The following is an 18,774-nucleotide window of genomic DNA, read 5'->3' on the forward strand; positions in this document are numbered from 1 at the left end:
TCAGGTTTACTGTATCCCTTGGACCTTCTTATTGACGATGAAACACAGAAATTGCATCGGAATTAAATAGAAAACGCACAATGCCGACTTAAGTACAAGAAGAATGACTCTTCCTACTGTCTATGTTTTGAACCATTCCTGTGACACTAGTTATAGTTTCCGATGCTTCACTTCAGGTTTACTGTATCCCTCTGACCTCCTTATTGACGATGAAACACAGCAATTGCATCGGAAATAAATACAAAAGGCACAATGCCGTCTCAAGTACAAGAAGACTGACTCTTCCTACTGTCTATGTTTTGAACCATTCCTGTGACACTAGTTATTGATTCCGATGCTTCACTTCTGGTTTACTGTATCCCTCTGACCTTGTTATTGACGATGAAACACCGAAATTGCATTCGAATTAAATACAAAAGGCACAGTAGTGACTTAAGTATAAGAAGACTGACTCTTCCTAATCTCTATGTTTTGAACCATCCCCGTGACACTAGTTATAGATTCCGATGCTTCACATCAGGTTTACTGTATCCCTCTGACCTTCTTGTTGACGATGAAACACATAAATTGCAACGGAATTAAATACAAAAGTCACAACGCCGACTTACGTACAAGAAGACTGACTCATCTTACTGTCTATGTTTTGAACCATTCCTCTGACACTAATTATAGATTCCGATGCTTCACTTCAGGTTTACAGCGTCCCTCTGACCTTCTTATTGATGATGAAACACAGAAATTGCATCGGAGTTAAATACAAAATCCACAATGCCGACTTAAGTTCAAGAAGACTGACTCTTCTTACTGACTATGAGTTGAACATTTCCTGTGAGACCAGTTTTAGATTCCGATGCTTCACTATGTGTTTACTGAATCCCTTGGACCTTCTTATTGACGATGATACACGGAAATTGCATCGAAATAATATACAAAAGGCACAATGCCGACTTAAGTACAAGAAGACTGACTCTTCTTACTGTCTATGTTTTGAACCATTTCTGTGACACTAGTTATAGATTCCGATGCTTCACTTCAGGTTAACTGTATCCCTCGGACCTTCTTATTGACGATGAAACACAGAAATTGCATCGCAATTAAACACAAAAGGCACAATGCCGACTCAAGTACAAAGGACTGACTCTTCCTACTGTCTATGTTATGAACCATTCCTGTGACACTAGTTATACATTCTGATGCTACATTTCAGGTTTACTGTATTCCTTTGACCTTCTTGTTGATGATGAAACACAGAAATTGCATCGGAATTAAATACAAAAGGCACAATGCCGGCTTAAGTACAAGAAGACTGACGCTTCCTACTGTCTATGTTTTGAACCATCCCTGTGACCTTAGTTGTAGATTCCGATGCTTTACTTCACGTTTACTGTATCTCTTGGACCTTCTTATTGTCGATGAAACACAGAAATTGCATCGGAATTAAATACAAAAGGCACAAAGACGACATAAGTACAAGAGGACTGACTCTCCCTACTGTCTATGTTTTGAACCATTCCTGTGACACTAGTTATAGATTCCGATGATTCACTTCAAGTTTACTGTATCCCATTGACCTTCTTATTGACGATGAAACACAGAAATTGCATCGGAGTTAAATAGAAAAGGCACAATGCCGACTTAAGTACAAGAAGAATTACTCTTCCTCTGCCTATGTTTTGAACCATTCCTGTGACACTAGTTATAGATTCCGATGCTTCACTTCAGGTTTACTGTATCCCTCTGACCTTCTTATTGACGATGAAACACAGAAATTGCATCGGAAATAAATACAAAAGGCACAATGCCGACCCAAGTACAAGAAGAATGACTCTTACTACTGTCTATGATTTGAGCCATTCCTGTGACCCTAGTTATACATTCCGATGCTTCACTTCAGGTTTGCAGTATCCCTCTGACCTTCTAATTGAAGATGAAACACAGATATTGCTTCGGAATTAAATAGAAAAGGCAGAATGTCGACTTAAGTACAAGAAGACTGACTCTTCTTACTGACTATGATTGAACAATTCCTCTGACACTAGTTATAGATTCCGATGCATCACTTCAGGTTTACTGTATCCCTCTGGCCTTCGTATTGACGATGAAACACAGATATTGCATCGTAATTAAGTACAAAAGGCACAATGCCGACTCAAGTACAAGAAGAATGACTCTTACTACTGTCTATGTTTTGAACCATTCCTGTGACACTAGTTGTACATTCCGATGCTTCACTTCAGGTTTACTGTATCCCTCTGACCTTCGTATTGACGATGAAACACAGAAATTGCATCGGAATTAAATACAAAAGGCACAATGCCGATTCAAGTACAAAGGACTGACTCTTCCTACTGTCTATGTTATGAACCATTCCTGTGACACTAGTTATACATTCCGATGCTTCACTTCAGGTTTACTGTATTCCTCTGACCTTATTCTTGATGATGAAACACAGAAATTGCATCGGAATTAAGTACAAAAGGCACAATGCCGACTAAAGTACAAGAAGACTGACTCATCTTGCTGTGTATGTTTTGAGCCATTCCTGTGACACTAGTTATAGATTCCGATGCTTCACTTCAGGTTTTCTGTATCCCATGGACCTTCTTATTGACGATGAAACACAGAAATTGCATCGGAATTAAATACAAAAGGCGCAATGCCGACTAAAGTACAAGAAGACTGACTCATCTTGCTGTGTATGTTTTGAGCCATTCCTGTGACACTAGTTATAGATTCCGATGCTTCACTTCAGGTTTTCTGCATCCCGTGGACCTTCTTATTGACGACGAAACACAGACATTTCATCGGAATTAAATAGGAAAGGCACAATGCCGACTTAAGTACAAGAAGACTGACCCTTCCTATTGCCTATGTTTTAAACCATTCCTGTGACACTAGTTTTAGATTCCGATGCTTCACTTCAGATTTTCTGTATCCCTCAGACCTTCTTATTGACGACGAAACACAGAAATAGCATCGGAATTAAATAGAAAAGGCACAATGCCGACATAGGTACAAGAAGACTGACTCTTCCTACTGTCTATGCTTTGAACCATTCCTGTGACACTAGTTATAGATTCCGATGCTTCACTTCAGGTTTACTGTATCCCTCCGACCTTCTTATTGACGACGAAACACAGAAATAGCATCGGAATTAAATAGAAAAGGCACAATGCCGACATAGGTACAAGAAGATTGACTCTTCCTACTGTCTATGCTTTGAACCATTCCTGTGACACTAGTTATAGATTCCGATGCTTCACTTCAGGTTTTCTGTATCCCATGGACCTTCTTATTGACGATGAAACACAGAAATTGCATCGGAATTAAATACAAAAGGCGCAATGCCGACTAAAGTACAAGAAGACTGACTCATCTTGCTGTGTATGTTTTGAGCCATTCCTGTGACACTAGTTATAGATTCCGATGCTTCACTTCAGGTTTTCTGCATCCCGTGGACCTTCTTATTGACGACGAAACACAGACATTTCATCGGAATTAAATAGGAAAGGCACAATGCCGACTTAAGTACAAGAAGACTGACCCTTCCTATTGCCTATGTTTTAAACCATTCCTGTGACACTAGTTTTAGATTCCGATGCTTCACTTCAGATTTTCTGTATCCCTCAGACCTTCTTATTGACGACGAAACACAGAAATAGCATCGGAATTAAATAGAAAAGGCACAATGCCGACATAGGTACAAGAAGACTGACTCTTCCTACTGTCTATGCTTTGAACCATTCCTGTGACACTAGTTATAGATTCCGATGCTTCAATTCAGGTTTACTGTATCCCTCCGACCTTCTTATTGACGATGAAACACAGAAACTGCATCGGAATTAAATACAAAAGGCACAATACCGACTCAAATACAAATTGACTGGCTCTTCTTACTCTCCATATTTTTTTAACGTTTCCTGAGAGACCGGTTTTAGATTCCGGTGCTACACTTCAGGTTTACTGTATCCCTTGGACCTCCTTATTGACGACGAAACACAGAAATTGCATCGGAATTAAATCCAAAAGGCACACTGCCGACGCAAGTACAAGAAGACTGACTCTTCATACTGTCTACGTTTTGAACCATTCCTGTGACACTAGTTATACATTACGATGCTTCACTTCAGGTTTACTGTATCCCTCTGACCGTCTTCTTGATGATGAAACACAGAAATTGCATCGGAATTAAATAGAAAAGCCACAATGCCGACTTAAGTACAAGAAGACTGACTCTTCTTACTGTCTATGGTTTGAACCATTCCTGTGACACTAGTTATAGATTCCGATGCTTTACATCAGGTGTACTGTCTCCCTTGGACCATCTTATTGACGATGAAGCACAGAAATTACATCGGGATTAAATACAAAATTCACAATGCCGACTTAGGTACAAGTAGACTGACTCTTCTTACTGTCTATGTTTTGAACCATTCCTGTGACACTAGTTATAGATTCTGATGCTTCACCTCAGTTTTACTGTATCCCTCTGACCTCCTCATTGACGATGAAACACAGAAATTGCATCGGAATTAAATACAAAAGGCACAAGCCGACTTAAGTACAAGAAGACTGACTCTTCCTACTGTCTATGTTTTGAACCATTCCTGTGACACTAGTTATAGATTCCGATACTTTGCTTCAGGTTTACTGTATCCCTTGGACCTTCTTATTGACGATGAAACACAGAAATTGCATCGGAATTAAATAGAAAACGCACAATGCCGACTTAAGTACAAGAAGAATGACTCTTCCTACTGTCTATGTTTTGAACCATTCCTGTGACACTAGTTATAGTTTCCGATGCTTCACTTCAGGTTTACTATATCCCTCTGACCTCCTTATTGACGATGAAACACAGCAATTGCATCGGAAATAAATACAAAGGGCACAATGCCGTCTCAAGTACAAGAAGACTGACTCTTCCTACTGTCTATGTTTTGAACCATTCCTGTGACACTAGTTATTGATTCCGATGCTTCACTTCTGGTTTACTGTATCCCTCTGACCTTGTTATTGACGATGAAACACCGAAATTGCATTCGAATTAAATACAAAAGGCACAGTAGTGACTTAAGTATAAGAAGACTGACTCTTCCCAATCTCTATGTTTTGAACCATCCCCGTGACACTAGTTATAGATTCCGATGCTTCACATCAGGTTTACTGTACCCCTCTGACCTTCTTGTTGACGATGAAACACATAAATTGCAACGGAATTAAATACAAAAGTCACAACGCCGACTTACGTACAAGAAGACTGACTCATCTTACTGTCTATGTTTTGAACCATTCCTCTGACACTAATTATAGATTCCGATGCTTCACTTCAGGTTTACAGCGTCCCTCTGACCTTCTTATTGATGATGAAACACAGAAATTGCATCGGAGTTAAATACAAAATCCACAATGCCGACTTAAGTTCAAGAAGACTGACTCTTCTTACTGACTATGAGTTGAACATTTCCTGTGAGACCAGTTTTAGATTCCGTTGCTTCACTATGTGTTTACTGAATCCCTTGGACCTTCTTATTGACGATGATACACGGAAATTGCATCGAAATAATATACAAAAGGCACAATGCCGACTTAAGTACAAGAAGACTGACTCTTCTTACTGTCTATGTTTTGAACCATTTCTGTGACACTAGTTATAGATTCCGATGCTTCACTTCAGGTTAACTGTATCCCTCGGACCTTCTTATTGACGATGAAACACAGAAATTGCATCGCAATTAAACACGAAAGGCACAATGCCGACTCAAGTACAAAGGACTGACTCTTCCTACTGTCTATGTTATGAACCATTCCTGTGACACTAGTTATACACTCTGATGCTACATTTCAGGTTTACTGTATTCCTTTGACCTTCTTGTTGATGATGAAACACAGAAATTGCATCGGAATTAAATACAAAAGGCACAATGCCGGCTTAAGTACAAGAAGACTGACGCTTCCTACTGTCTATGTTTTGAACCATCCCTGTGACCTTAGTTGTAGATTCCGATGCTTTACTTCACGTTTACTGTATCTCTTGGACCTTCTTATTGTCAATGAAACACAGAAATTGCATCGGAATTAAATACAAAAGGCACAAAGACGACATAAGTACAAGAGGACTGACTCTCCCTACTGTCTATGTTTTGAACCATTCCTGTGACAATAGTTATAGATTCCGATGATTCACTTCAAGTTTACTGTATCCCATTGACCTTCTTATTGACGATGAAACACAGAAATTGCATCGGAGTTAAATAGAAAAGGCACAATGCCGACTTAAGTACAAGAAGAATTACTCTTCCTCTGCCTATGTTTTGAACCATTCCTGTGACACTAGTTATAGATTCCGATGCTTCACTTCAGGTTTACTGTATCCCTCTGACCTTCTTATTGACGATGAAACACAGAAATTGCATCGGAAATAAATACAAAAGGCACAATGCCGACCCAAGTACAAGAAGAATGACTCTTACTACTGTCTATGATTTGAGCCATTCCTGTGACCCTAGTTATACATTCCGATGCTTCACTTCAGGTTTGCAGTATCCCTCTGACCTTCTAATTGAAGATGAAACACAGATATTGCTTCGGAATTAAATAGAAAAGGCAGAATGCCGACTTAAGTACAAGAAGACTGACTCTTCTTACTGACTATGATTGAACAATTCCTCTGACACTAGTTATAGATTCCGATGCTTCACTTCAGGTTTACTATATCCCTTCGACCTTCTTATTGACGATGAAACACAGAAATTGCATCGGGATTAAATAAAAAGGCACAATGCCGATTTAAGTACAAGAAGACTGACTCTTCTTACTGACTATGCTTTGAACCATTCCTGTGACACTAGTTATAGATACCGATGCTTCACTTCAGGTTTACTGTATCCCTCTGACCTTCTTATTGACGATGAAACACAGAAATTGCATCGGACTTTAATACAAAAGGCACAGTGCCGACTTAAGGATAAGAAGACTGACTCTTCCTACTGTCTATGCTTTGAACCATTCCTGTGACACCAGTTATAGATTCCGATGCATCACTTCAGGTTTACTGTATCCCTTGCACCTTGTTATTGACGCTGAAACACAGAAATTGCATCGTAATTAAATACAAAAGGCACAATGCCGACTAAAGTACAAGAAGACTGACTCATCTTGCTGTGTATGTTTTGAGCCATTCCTGTGACAGTAGTTATAGATTCCGATGCTTCACTTCAGGTTTTCTGTATCCCATGGACCTTCTTATTGACGATGAAACACAGAAATTGCATCGGAATTAAATACAAAAGGCGCAATGCCGACTAAAGTACAAGAAGACTGACTCATCTTGCTGTGTATGTTTTGAGCCATTCCTGTGACACTAGTTATAGATTCCGATGCTTCACTTCAGGTTTTCTGCATCCCTCAGACCTTCTTATTGACGACGAAACACAGAAATAGCATCGGAATTAAATAGAAAAGGCACAATGCCGACATAAGTACAAGAAGACTGACTCTTCCTACGGTCTATGCTTTGAACCATTCCTGTGACACTAGCTATAGATTCCGATGCTTCACTTCAGCTTTACTGTATCCCTTGGACCTTCTTATTGTCGATGAAACACAGAAATTGCATCCGATTTAAATACGAAAGGCACAATGCCGACTTAAGTACTAGAGGACTGACTCTTCTTACTGTCTATGTTTTGAACCACTCCCGTGACACTAGTTATAGATTCCGATGCTTCACTTCAGGTTTACTGCATCCCGTGGACCTTCTTATTGACGACGACACACAGACATTTCATCGGAATTAAATAGGAAAGGCACAATGCCGACTTAAGTACAAGAAGACTGACCCTTCCTATTGCCTATGTTTTAAACCGTTCCTGTGACACTAGTTATAGATTCCGATGCTTCACTTCAGGTTATCTGTATCCCTCAGACCTTCTTATTGACGACGAAACACAGAAATAGCATCGGAATTAAATAGAAAAGGCACAATGCCGACATAGGTACAAGAAGACTGACTCTTCCTACTGTCGATGCTTTGAACCATTCCTGTGACACTAGTTATAGATTCCGATGCTTCACTTCAGGTTTACTGTATCCCTCTGACTTTCTTATTGACGATGAAACACAGAAACTGCATCGGAATTAAATACAAAAGGCACAATGCCGACTCAAATACAAATTGACTGGCTCTTCTTACTCTCTATGTTTTGAACGTTTCCTGAGAGACCGGTTTTAGATTCCGGTGCTTCACTTCAGGTTTACTGTATCCCTGGGACCTCCTTATTGACGACGAAACACAGAAATTGCATCGGAATTAAGTACAAAATCCACAATGCCGACTTAAGTACAAGAAGACTGACTCTTCTTACTGACTACGATTTGAACATTTCCTGTGAGACCAGTTTTAGATTCCGATGCTTCACTATGTGTTTATTGAAACCCTTGGACCTTCTTATTGACGATGAAACACAGAAATTGCATCGAAATTATATACAAAAGGCACAATGCCGACATAAGTACAAGAAGACTGACTCTTCCTACTGTCTATGTTTTGAACCATTCCTGTGACACTAGTAATAGATTCCGATGCTTCACTTCAGGTTTACTGTATCCCTCTGACCTTCTTATTGACGATGAAACACAGAAATTGCATCGGAATTAAATCCAAAAGGCACAATGCCGACGCAAGTACAAGAAGACTGACTCTTCATACTGTCTATGTTTTAAACCATTCCTGTGACACTAGTTATACATTACGATGCTTCACTTCAGGTTTACTGTATCCCTCTGACCGTCTTCTTGATGATGAAACACAGAAATTGCATCGGAATTAAATAGAAAAGCCACAATGCCGACTTAAGAACAAGAAGACTGAGTCTTCTTACTGTCTATGATTTGAACCATTCCTGTGACACTAGTTATAGATTCCGATGCTTTACATCAGGTGTACTGTCTCCCTTGGACCATCTTATTGACGATGAAGCACAGAAATTGCATCGGGATTAAATACAAAAGGCACAATGCCGACTTAGGTACAAGTAGACTGACTCTTCTTACTGTCTATGTTTTGAACCATTCCTGTGACACTAGTTATGGATTCTGATGCTTCACTTCAGTTTTACTGTATCCCTCTGACCTCCTCATTGACGATGAAACACAGAAATTGCATCGGAATTAAATACAAAAGGCACAATGCCGACTTAAGTACAAGAAGACTGACTCTTCCTACTGTCTATGTTTTGAACCATTCCTGTGACACTAGTTATAGATTCCGATGCTTTGCTTCAGGTTTACTGTATCCCTTGGACCTTCTTATTGACGATGAAACACAGAAATTGCATCGGAATTAAATAGAAAACGCACAATGCCGACTTAAGTACAAGAAGAATGACTCTTCCTACTGTCTATGTTTTGAACCATTCCTGTGACACTAGTGATAGTTTCCGATGCTTCACTTTAGGTTTACTGTATCCCTCTGACCTCCTTATTGACGATGAAACACAGCAATTGCATCGGAAATAAATACAAAAGGCACAATGCCGACTCAAGTACAAGAAGACTGACTCTTCCTACTGTCTATGTTTTGAACCATTCCTGCGACACTAGTTATTGATTCCGATGCTTCACTTCTGGTTTACTGTATCCCTCTGACCTTCATATTGACGATGAAACACCGAAATTGCATTCGAATTAAATACAAAAGGCACAGTAGTGACTTAAGTATAAGAAGACTGACTCTTCCTAATCTCTATGTTTTGAACCATCTCCGTGACACTAGTTATAGATTCCGATGCTTCACATCAGGTTTACTGTATCCCTCTCACCTTCTTGTTGACGATGAAACACAGAAATTGCATCGGAATTAAATACAAAAGTCACAATGCCGACTTACGTACAAGAAGACTACTCATCTTACTGTCTATGTTTTGAACCATTCCTCTTACACTAATTATAGATTCCGATGCTTCACTTCAGGTTTACAGCGTCCCTCTGACCTTCATGTTGATGATGAAACACAGAAATTGCACCGGAGTTAAATACAAAATCCACAATGCCGACTTAAGTACAAGAAGACTGACTCTTCTTACTGACTATGATTTGAACATTTCCTGTGAGACCAGTTTTAGATTCCGATGCTTCACTATGTGTTTACTGAATCCCTTGGACCTTCTTATTAACTATGAAACACGGAAATTGCATCGAAATAATATACAAAAGGCACAATGCCGACTTAAGTACAAGAAGACTGACTCTTCTTACTGTCTATGTTTTGAACCATTTCTGTGACACTAGTTATAGATTCCGATGCTTCACTTCAGGATTACTGTTTCCCTTGGACCTTCTTATTGCCGATTAAACACAGAAATTGCATCGGAATTAAATACAAAAGGCATAATGCCGACAAAAGTACAAGAAGACTGACTCTTCCTACTGTCTATGTTTTGAACCATTCCTGTGACACTAGTTATAGATTCCGATGATTCATTTCAAGTTTACTGTATCCCTTTGACCTTCTTATTGACGATGAAACACAGAAATTGCATCGGAATTAAATAGAAAAGGCACAATGCCGACTTAAATACAAGAAGAATGACTCTTCCTACCGTCTATGTTTTGAACCATTCCTGTGACACTAGTTATAGATTCCGATGCGTCACTTCAGGTTTACCGTATCCCTCTGACCTTCTTATTGACGATGTAACACAGAAATTGCATCGGAAATAAATACAAAAGGCACAATGCCGACTCAAGTACAAGAAGAATGACTCTTTCTACTGTCTATGTTTTGAGCCATTCCTGTGACACTAGTTGTACATTCCGAAGCTTCACTTCAGGTTAACTGTATCCCTCTGACCTTCTTATTGACGATGAAACACAGAAATTGCATCGGAATTAAATACAAAAGGCACAATGCCGACTCAAGTACAAAGGACTGACTCTTCCTACTGTCTATGTTATGAACCATTCCTGTGACACTAGTTATACATTACGATGCTTCATTTCAGGATTACTGTATTCCTTTGACCTTCTTGTTGATGATGAAACACAGAAACTGCATCGGAATTAAATACAAAACTCACAATGCCGGCTTAAGTACAAGAAGACTGACGCTTCCAGCTGTCTATGTTTTGAACCATCCCTGTGACCTTAGTTGTAGATTCCGATGCTTTACTTCACGTTTACTGTATCTCTTGGACCTTCTTATTGTTGATGAAACACAGAAATTGCATCGGAATTAAATACAAAAGGCACAAAGCCGACATAAGTACAAGAAGACTGACTCTCCCTACTGTCTATGTTTTGAACCATTCCTGTGACACTAGTTATAGATTCCGATGATTCACTTCAAGTTTACTGTATCCCATTGACCTTCTTATTGACGATGAAACACAGAAATTGCATCGGAGTTAAATAGAAAAGGGACAATGCCGACTTAAGTACAAGACGAATTACTCTTCCTTCTGCCTATGTTTTGATCCATTCCTGTGACACTAGTTATAGATTCCGATGCTTCACTTCAGGTTTACTGTATCCCTCTGACCTTCATATTGACGATGAAACACAGAAATTGCATCGGAAATAAATACAAAAGGCACAATGCCGACTCAAGTACAAGAAGAATGACTCTTACTACTGTCTATGTTTTGAGCCATTCCTAAGACCCTAGTTATACATTCCGACGCTTCGCTTCAGGTTTGCAGTATCCCTCTGACCTTCTAATTGAAGATGAAACACAGATATTGCTTCGGAATTAAATAGAAAAGGCAGAATGCCGACTTAAGTACAAGAAGACTGACTCTTCTTACTGACTATGATTGAACAATTCCTCTGACACTAGTTATAGATTCCGATGCTTCACTTCAGGTTTACTATATCCCTTCGACCTTCTTATTGACGATGAAACACAGAAATTGCATCGGGATTAAATAAAAAGGCACAATGCCGAATTAAGTACAAGAAGACTGACTCTTCTTACTGACTATGCTTTGAACCATTCCTGTGACACTAGTTATAGATACCGATGCTTCCCTTCAGGTTTACTGTATCCCTCTGACCTTCTTATTGACGATGAAACACAGAAATTGCATCGGACTTAAATACAAAAGGCACAGTGCCGACTTAAGGATAAGAAGACTGACTCTTCCTACTGTCTATGCTTTGAACCATTCCTGTGACACTAGTTATAGATTCCGATGCATCACTTCAGGTTTACTGTATCCCTTGGACCTTGTTATTGATGATGAAACACAGAAATTGCATCGTAATAAATACAAAAGGCACAATGCCGACTAAAGTACAAGAAGGCTGAATCATCTTGCTGTGTATGTTTTGAGCCATTCCTGTAACAGTAGTTATAGATTCCGATGCTTCACTTCAGGTTTTCTGTATCCCTCAGACCTTCTTATTGACGACGAAACACAGAAATAGTATCGGAATTAAATAGAAAAGGCACAATGCCGACTTATGTACAAGAAGACTGACTCTTCCTACTGTCTATGTTTGAACCATTCCTGTGACACTAGTTATAGATTCCGATGCATCACTTCAGGTTTACTGTATCCCTTGGACCTTGTTATTGACGATGAAACACAGAAATTACATCGTAATTAAATACAAAGGGCACAATGCCGACTAAAGTACAAGAAGACTGACTCTTCTTGCTGTGTATGTTTTGAGCCATTCCTGTGACACTAGTTATAGATTCCGATGCTTCACTTCAGGTTTTCTGTATCCCTCAGACCTTCTTATTGACGACGAAACACAGAAATAGCATCGGAATTAAATAGAAAAGGCACAATGCCGACTTAAGTACAAGAAGACTGACTCTTCCTACTGTCTATGCTTTGAACCATTCCTGTGACACTAGTTATAGATTCCGATGCGTCACTTCAGGTTTACCGTATCCCTCTGACCTTCTTATTGACGATGTAACACAGAAATTGCATCGGAAATAAATACAAAAGGCACAATGCCGACTCAAGTACAAGAAGAATGACTCTTTCTACTGTCTATGTTTTGAGCCATTCCTGTGACACTAGTTGTTCATTCCGATGCTTCACTTCAGGTTAACTGTATCCCTCTGACCTTCTTATTGACGATTAAACACAGAAATTGCATCGGAATTAAATACAAAAGGCACAATGCCGACTCAAGTACAAAGGACTGACTCTTCCTACTGTCTATGTTATGAACCATTCCTGTGACACTAGTTATACATTACGATGCTTCATTTCAGGATTACTGTATTCCTTTGACCTTCTTGTTGATGATGAAACACAGAAACTGCATCGGAATTAAATACAAAAGGCACAATGCCGGCTTAAGTACAAGAAGACTGACGCTTCCTGCTGTCTATGTTTTGAACCATCCCTGTGACCTTAGTTGTAGATTCCGATGCTTTACTTCACGTTTACTGTATCTCTTGGACCTTCTTATTGTCGATGAAACACAGAAATTGCATCGGAATTAAATACAAAAGGCACAAAGCCGACATAAGTACAAGAAGACTGACTCTCCCTACTGTCTATGTTTTGAACCATTCCTGTGACACTAGTTATAGATTCCGATGATTCACTTCAAGTTTACTGTATCCCATTGACCTTCTTATTGACGATGAAACACAGAAATTGCATCGGAGTTAAATAGAAAAGGCACAATGCCGATTTAAGTACAAGACGAATTACTCTTCCTTCTGCCTATGTTTTGATCCATTCCTGTGACACTAGTTATAGATTCCGATGCTTCACTTCAGGTTTACTGTATCCCTCTGACCTTCATATTGACGATGAAACACAGAAATTGCATCGGAAATAAATACAAAAGGCACAATGCCGACTCAAGTACAAGAAGAATGACTCTTACTACTGTCTATGTTTTGAGCCATTCCTAAGACCCTAGTTATACATTCCGATGCTTCGCTTCAGGTTTGCAGTATCCCTCTGACCTTCTAATTGAAGATGAAACACAGATATTGCTTCGGAATTAAATAGAAAAGGCAGAATGCCGACTTAAGTACAAGAAGACTGACTCTTCTTACTGACTATGATTGAACAATTCCTCTGACACTAGTTATAGATTCCGATGCTTCACTTCAGGTTTACTATATCCCTTCGACCTTCTTATTGACAATGAAACACAGAAATTGCATCGGGATTAAATAAAAAGGCACAATGCCGAATTAAGTACAAGAAGACTGACTCTTCTTACTGACTATGCTTTGAACCATTCCAGTGACACTAGTTATAGATACCGATGCTTCCCTTCAGGTTTACTGTATCCCTCTGACCTTCTTATTGACGATGAAACACAGAAATTGCATCGGACTTAAATACAAAAGGCACAGTGCCGACTTAGGGATAAGAAGACTGACTCTTCCTACTGTCTATGCTTTGAACCATTCCTGTGACACTAGTTATAGATTCCGATGCATCACTTCAGGTCTACTGTATCCCTTGGACCTTGTTATTGACGATGAAACACAGAAATTGCATCGTAATAAATACAAAAGGCACAATGCCGACTAAAGTACAAGAAGACTGACTCATCTTGCTGTGTATGTTTTGAGCCATTCCTGTGACAGTAGTTATAGATTCCGATGCTTCACTTCAGGTTTTCTGTATCCCTCAGGCCTTCTTATTGACGACGAAACACAGAAATAGTATCGGAATTAAATAGAAAAGGCACAATTCCGACTTATGTACAAGAAGACTGACTCTTCCTACTGTCTATGCTTTGAACCATTCCTGTGACACTAGTTATAGATTCCGATGCATCACTTCAGGTTTACTGTATCCCTTGGACCTTGTTATTGACGATGAAACACAGAAATTACATCGTAATTAAATACAAAGGGCACAATGCCGACTAAAGTACAAGAAGACTGACTCATCTTGCTGTGTATGTTTTGAGCCATTCCTGTGACACTAGTTATAGATTCCGATGCTTCACTTCAGGTTTTCTGTATCCCTCAGACCTTCTTATTGACGACGAAACACAGAAATAGCATCGGAATTAAATAGAAAAGGCACAATGCCGACTTAAGTACAAGAAGACTGACTCTTCCTACTGTCTATGTTTTGAACCATTCCTGTGACACTAGTTATAGATTCCGATGCTTCACTTCAGGTTTACTGTATCCCTCTGGCCTTCTTATTGTCGATGCAACACAGAAATTGCATCGGATGTAAATACAAAAGGCACAATGCCGACTTAAGTACTAGAGGACTGACTCTTCTTATTGTCTATGTTTTGAACCACTCCTGTGACACCAGTTATAGATTCCGATGCTTCACTTCAGGTTTGTTGCATCCCTTGGACCTTCTTATTAACGACGAAACACAGAAATTTCATCGGAATTAAATAGGAAAGGCACAATGCCGACTTAAGTACAAGAAGACTGACTCTTCCTACTGTCTATGCTTTGAACCATTCCTGTGACACTAGTTATAGATTCCGATGCTTCACTTCAGGTTTTCTGTATCCCTCAGACCTTCTTATTGACGACGAAACACAGAAATAGCATCGGAATTAAATAGAAAAGGCACAATGCCGACTTAAGTACAAGAAGGCTGACTCTTCCTACTGTCTATGCTTTGAACCATTCCTGTGACACTAGTTATAGATTCCGATGCTTCACTTCAGGTTTACTGTATCCCTCTGGCCTTCTTATTGTCGATGAAACACAGAAATTGCATCGGATGTAAATACAAAAGGCACATTGCCGACTTAAGTACTAGAGGACTGACTCTTCTTATTGTCTATGTTTTGAACCATTCCTGTGACACTAGTTATAGATTCCGATGCGTCACTTCAGGTTTACCGTATCCCTCTGACCTTCTTATTGACGATGTAACACAGAAATTGCATCGGAAATAAATACAAAAGGCACAATGCCGACTCAAGTACAAGAAGAATGACTCTTTCTACTGTCTATGTTTTGAGCCATTCCTGTGACACTAGTTGTACATTCCGAAGCTTCACTTCAGGTTAACTGTATCCCTCTGACCTTCTTATTGACGATGAAACACAGAAATTGCATCGGAATTAAATACAAAAGGCACAATGCCGACTCAAGTACAAAGGACTGACTCTTCCTACTGTCTATGTTATGAACCATTCCTGTGACACTAGTTATACATTACGATGCTTCATTTCAGGATTACTGTATTCCTTTGACCTTCTTGTTGATGATGAAACACAGAAACTGCATCGGAATTAAATACAAAACTCACAATGCTGGCTTAAGTACAAGAAGACTGACGCTTCCTGCTGTCTATGTTTTGAACCATCCCTGTGACCTTAGTTGTAGATTCCGATGCTTTACTTCACGTTTACTGTATCTCTTGGACCTTCTTATTGTCGATGAAACACAGAAATTGCATCGGAATTAAATACAGAAGGCACAAAGCCGACATAAGTACAAGAAGACTGACTCTCCCTACTGTCTATGTTTTGAACCATTCCTGTGACACTAGTTATAGATTCCGATGATTCACTTCAAGTTTACTGTATCCCATTGACCTTCTTATTGACGATGAAACACAGAAATTGCATCGGAGTTAAATAGAAAAGGGACAATGCCGACTTAAGTACAAGACGAATTACTCTTCCTTCTGCCTATGTTTTGATCCATTCCTGTGACACTAGTTATAGATTCCGATGCTTCACTTCAGGTTTACTGTATCCCTCTGACCTTCATATTGACGATGAAACACAGAAATTGCATCGGAAATAAATACAAAAGGCACAATGCCGACTCAAGTACAAGAAGAATGACTCTTTCTACTGTCAATGTTTTGAGCCATTCCTAAGACCCTAGTTATACATTCCGATGCTTCGCTTCAGGTTTGCAGTATCCCTCTGACCTTCTAATTGAAGATGAAACACAGATATTGCTTCGGAATTAAATAGAAAAGGCAGAATGCCGACTTAAGTACAAGAAGACTGACTCTTCTTACTGACTATGATTGAACAATTCCTCTGACACTAGTTATAGATTCCGATGCTTCACTTCAGGTTTACTATATCCCTTCGACCTTCTTATTGACGATGAAACACAGAAATTGCATCGGGATTAAATAAAAAGGCACAATGCCGAATTAAGTACAAGAAGACTGACTCTTCTTACTGACTATGCTTTGAACCATTCCTGTGACACTAGTTATAGATACCGATGCTTCCCTTCAGGTTTACTGTATCCCTTGGACCTTGTTATTGATGATGAAACACAGAAATTGCATCGTAATAAATACAAAAGGCACAATGCCGACTAAAGTACAAGAAGACTGACTCATCTTGCTGTGTATGTTTTGAGCCATTCCTGTGACAGTAGTTATAGATTCCGATGCTTCACTTCAGGTTTTCTGTATCCCTCAGACCTTCTTATTGACGACGAAACACAGAAATAGTATCGGAATTAAATAGAAAAGGCACAATGCCGACTTATGTACAAGAAGACTGACTCTTCCTACTGTCTATGTTTGAACCATTCCTGTGACACTAGTTATAGATTCCGATGCATCACTTCAGGTTTACTGTATCCCTTGGACCTTGTTATTGACGATGAAACACAGAAATTACATCGTAATTAAATACAAAGGGCACAATGCCGACTAAAGTACAAGAAGACTGACTCATCTTGCTGTGTATGTTTTGAGCCATTCCTGTGACACTAGTTATAGATTCCGATGCTTCACTTCAGGTTTTCTGTATCCCTCAGACCTTCTTATTGACGACGAAACACAGAAATAGCATCGGAATTAAATAGAAAAGGCACAATGCCGACTTAAGTACAAGAAGACTGACTCTTCCTACTGTCTATGCTTTGAACCATTCCTGTGACACTAGTTATAGATTCCGATGCGTCACTTCAGGTTTACCGTATCCCTCTGACCTTCTTATTGACGATGTAACACAGAAATTGCATCGGAAATAAATACATAAGGCACAATGCCGACTCAAGTACAAGAAGAATGACTCTTTCTACTGTCTATGTTTTGAGCCATTCCTGTGACACTAGTTGTACATTCCGATGCTTCACTTCAGGTTAACTGTATCCCTCTGACCTTCTTATTGACGATTAAACACAGAAATTGCATCGGAATTAAATACAAAAGGCACAATGCCGACTCAAGTACAAAGGACTGACTCTTCCTACTGTCTATGTTATGAACCATTCCTGTGACACTAGTTATACATTACGATGCTTCATTTCAGGATTACTGTATTCCTTTGACCTTCTTGTTGATGATGAAACACAGAAACTGCATCGGAATTAAATACAAAAGGCACAATGCCGGCTTAAGTACAAGAAGACTGACGCTTCCTGCTGTCTATGTTTTGAACCATCCCTGTGACCTTAGTTGTAGATTCCGATGCTTTACTTCACGTTTACTGTATCTCTTGGACCTTCTTATTGTCGATGAAACACAGAAATTGCATCGGAATTAAATACAAAAGGCACAAAGCCGACATAAGTACAAGAAGACTGACTCTCCCTACTGTCTATGTTTTGAACCATTCCTGTGACACTAGTTATAGATTCCGATGATTCACTTCAAGTTTACTGTATCCCATTGACCTTCTTATTGACGATGAAACACAGAAATTGCATCGGAGTTAAATAGAAAAGGCACAATGCCGATTTAAGTACAAGACGAATTACTCTTCCTTCTGCCTATGTTTTGATCCATTCCTGTGACACTAGTTATAGATTCCGATGCTTCACTTCATGTTTACTGTATCCCTCTGACCTTCATATTGACGATGAAACACAGA

The sequence above is a fragment of the Schistocerca americana genome, chromosome 3, assembly GCF_021461395.2.
Source record: "Schistocerca americana isolate TAMUIC-IGC-003095 chromosome 3, iqSchAmer2.1, whole genome shotgun sequence".
Lineage (NCBI taxonomy): Eukaryota > Metazoa > Arthropoda > Insecta > Orthoptera > Acrididae > Schistocerca > Schistocerca americana.